The sequence below is a fragment of the Ahaetulla prasina genome, chromosome 1 (genome assembly GCF_028640845.1).
Source record: "Ahaetulla prasina isolate Xishuangbanna chromosome 1, ASM2864084v1, whole genome shotgun sequence".
Taxonomy (NCBI): domain Eukaryota; kingdom Metazoa; phylum Chordata; class Lepidosauria; order Squamata; family Colubridae; genus Ahaetulla; species Ahaetulla prasina.
The window spans coordinates 108,537,665-108,542,212 of record NC_080539.1 but is presented as its reverse complement, the minus strand read 5'-3'; positions in this window follow the sequence as shown (position 1 = coordinate 108,542,212).

The following is a 4,548-nucleotide window of genomic DNA, read 5'->3' as shown; positions in this document are numbered from 1 at the left end:
GGTCTGCAGAGTAATAGAGAGATGCTGTGCTTAAAGGCAAATACCTTTGAGGAGGCCTTCTGTTATCTCTTCTTGCATTTGAAATGAAGCCTGGGAAATTCTGAAGCACGCTTTCTGTAGTAGAGACGAAGTCTCAGAAGTCTTCAATTGGGAAACCACTTCCTCTCACTTCACTCTGGGTTGTAATCAAAAAGGAATAAGATGCTAAAAGTACTCTACTGCAGTGCCTACTTTTTGTACCAATCTGGGTCACAGGAAACAGTTTATAAGCAGCTGTACCAACACAGAACTATTAATCTTTGATAGTTTGACAATAAAATTCTGGAACATTAAATTTTAAATAGGGAGTTTTCTTCTTTTTAAAAAAATCATTTCTTTCTTTCTTTTTTCTCTCCCTTTCTCTCTCTTCCTCTCTTTTCTTTTTTTGCAAAATGGAATCTTACTTGTTTTCATTCTTAAATGTATCAGAAAATCTTGCTTTGAAACCAAATAACTGAAAACTAAGAGCAAACAAGAATAAAAATATTGCACTATAGATAGCATGCCAGGGACTTGTTCCTCGCCAATTAAAGTGAGCCTTTCTTTGCTCTCTGCAAAGAAACAACAGTTCTGAAGTCTCCCTTACCATTAAAAATTATCTTCTCCTTGCAGAATGATGAGGCTTTCCTGTTCACTATTTCAGCTTTCAGAAATCATTCCCCTTGTTTTGAAAATAGTCACCAGGCTAACTTGATTCCCTACTTTTGTGCTCAATAGCTATATCCTACTACCATGCGGAAGAGTCGTGATCTCACCAATTTTGGGTTCAACCAGGACTACATATGTACATAACTCATCACTTTTCTCTCTCCCATTCTGCATACACACTGCTGAAAAAAAATGTTTCTTGTTTCTTCTGTGAAAATGTTCCTTGTAATAACAGTGATAGCATCTTAAAGTGGGGCAAGGGGAAAATATGGACTATTAAGACTAAACTTTTTTAAAAAATGAGCTGGAATTTCATCTTTGTTTGAACAGTAGGAAAGACAATTTTACGCTTCCTGTCACTGACATATTCACATGGCTTTGAACTCACAAATAATCCAAAATATAATTGTTAAAGTGATAGGTAAATGGCACTCCCATATTACTAACCAGATTATGACTTAAAGATTATCATATATATGGTTATCACATATATGATCCAAAGAATGAATGATCAAGTTGGTGAAGCGGTTGGGCTATTTTGTATAGAGAAAACATCAAATTGATTGTTTCCCCAGTCTCTTTATAGAATCAAATTTTATAAAGATGATTCTGAACAGAATTAGATAGTTTTTTGGGTTTGTTTGTGTTTTTTTTTTTGGTTTCACTTAATAAAGTGCAATCCATGAGCAAACTCTGTCTGTACAGGTTTTTGATTGATTTCTAATACTTGATGCATTGCCTACATGACTTAAATAAATCCAGGTTTTTAGTCAGTCAAGGCCCAACTGATACTGAAGTATGGCAGTTAAACTGGACAAAATCTGGTTGGCTTCAGGCTTAATTTCTGATTCCTTGCTTCTTCATATGATGTGTTCATTTCTCTATAACCGAGTATATGAAATAAATGCCACAGACTCTTGTTCTCCTAAGAGTAAAGGAGAATTATAACCTCTCACTTTTTATCATTGGTACTTTTCCATGGTAAATTATGGAGACAGGATTAGTTGTCAACCAATTCACATCAGCAGAGTTTATATTCCAACAGATGGTATTTCAATATGACACACTGACAGTTTGCAGACAAACAAATAATCAGACATTTATAATTGTTTGCTATGAATTAGCAACTCAACTAAGAGGGATCTTTCACAGTAACTGACTCACCAATCTATTTTTTCCATCTTTCTCCCTCAGCAGTTCTTCTACAGTGTCTCCCACTGTCCTGTCTATTCCCTCCATGTCTGATGCTTGCTCAAAAAACCTCCTTAGATCACAAAGCTAGAGCCATACCTGGCCTAAACTTGGTCTCAGCTGGCCCAGACTGGAGAACTGAAAACAGAACATGGTTTAACATTCTAGTTGCAAGAGACAACACTGACTTAGAAGAATGAAAACAGAATGGCAAATGAAAACAGAATGGCCAACAGAAGGGCCTCTGGTGGCTCAACTGACTAATGCAGTCTGTTATTAACACAGCTGCTTGCAATTACTGCAAGTTCAAGTCCCACCAGGCCCAAGGTTGACTCAGCCTTCCATCCTTTATAAGGTAGGTAAAATGAGGACTCAGATTGTTGGGGGCAATAGAAGTTGACTTTGTATATAATATACAAATGGATGAGACTATTGCTTAACACAATGTAAGCCGCCCTGAGTCTTCGGAGAAGGGCGGGATATAAATTCAAATTAAAAAAAATAACTTTCATTTCATTTTCAGGTTCCTTCCAAAGCATATTCTGTAAAGAGCAAACCATAAGAAGCACAGAGATCTCACTCCATGCTCTGATTGTCCAAAAATAGTTGTTCTGTGCACAGAACATCTCCTCCCATTACCTATTATACAGGTATGATATATAAGGTAAAGGTAAAGGTTCCCCTCACACAGATGTGCTAGTTGTTCCTGACTCCAGGGAGTGGTGCTCATCTCCGTTTCAAAGGCGAAGAGCCAGCGCTGTCCGAAGATGTCTCTTTGGTCATGTGGCCGGCATGACTAAAGGCCAAAGGTGCACAGAACACTGTCACCTTCCCACCAAACGTGGTCCCTATTTTTCTACTTGCATTTTTTACATGCTTTCGAACTGCTAGGTTGGCAGAATCTGGGACAAGTAATGGGAGCTCACCCTGTTACGTGTCACTAGGGATTTGAACTATTGAACTGGCGACCTTTCGATCGACAAGCTCAGCATTTTAGCCACTGGGCCACCGGGTCCCTGTGTATTTATGTATGATATATAGAACAAGGTATAAGTCAATGCAGCATTTGTCATGCCTGCTCAGCAGTGTCGAGAGGCCCTAAAACATCTATAACATCTACAGATGGCATCTGCACAAGCCTATTTGTTTTTTAAAAAATAGATAGTCTGACAAAGTTGCTTCTCCTCAAAGCCTCTCTAGGAACTAAAAAAATTTCCAACTATGAAAATAACAAAGTTGAAATGTCACGCTTAACTGCTAATCTTGGCTTAACTTCCCAATGAGATAGCCACAAAATTAGGACAAATGCCTGTTAGCATTCCCTTTTCTAAATAACATCAATATTATGCTTCTGTCATTCAGTACAGTATAGCATTACTGCTGGTTTTAGATACTTCTGCAAAGATTTAAAATATATTAAAATTATTATGATTATTGAGATTAATTAAACATATATTTCACCCACTTCTTACTATTATGAACTCTGCATTGATTAAACACAGGCAAAACATACTTATTTTAAAATCTGCATGCTGCCTAGAGATGGGTTTCAGCAGGTTCTGACCAATTCTGGAGAACCAGTAGTGGAAATTTTGAGTACTTCGGAGAACCGGTAAATACAACTTCTGACTGGCCCCGCCCCCATCTATTCTCTGCCTCCCGAGTCCCAGCTGATCTGGAAGAAATGGAGAATTTGCAGTAACCTTCCCCTGTCAGGCCCACCAAGTCATTCCCACCAACCCATGCCACACCCACCAAGCCACACCCACAGAACTGGTAGTAATTTTTTTTGAATCCACTGATCCTGCCCATGTCCCAGTGACTGACCAGTTCACAAGTAAAATCATTAAGGGAAAAAATAGTAGACAAAAAAGAACAGAACAATAATAGACAGGAAGAAAACATGACATCATATGCAATCTAAATATTCATCCTTAAAACAGGAAGAGAATTGAAATGTCTCAGTCATATACATGCCATTAATTTTAAATGTAATGCTGCCTTTAGAAGAAGCAAACTTCTAGTATGCCCATTCATGATTTAACTTCAATGCAAAGCTCAGTGAGACTTGTTAGAGGGGGGGGGGGAAAGAGCATATAGGGTAGTGAGGAAAATATCAAACACTATTATGTAAGGGCACATGAAGCCAAAAATAATTCACATTCTGAAGGAAAGAGAAAGAACTAGAAATATAGGAGGCGGAATTGGTCTAGTTGTTGTATACTGCAGTGCCAAATACTTCATTCTATCTGTTAAGGTCTGATAGAAAAGATCTCATTAGCATGTTCTCTGTAATATTAGAGAGAACATATGGATAATAGGGTTGGTTAATCATGTGTCCTCATTTGCCCTGTTACACTGGCAAACAAAAAAGGTTCTCAGCTAAAGCATGGGAACAGAAGAGACACCAGAGAATCCCTTCAGCTTGAATTACAAGTTGTGTTTGTGAAAAGGAAAGTGTTACAAAAAGAGTGATTCAAGAACAGGTAACTATTTTCACTAAACCTTTCAGCTCTCTGAATGCAATTGAATTGCTAACTAGCATAAAGAGAGCAATCTGAGAGGAATATTGGTTCACAGCTCAGACGGCCAGATACTCCTTTGACTGACAACTAACACAAAAGACTCTTTTATGACCTTTTGTTGCTCTTTCCAGGAACTGCCATGTAA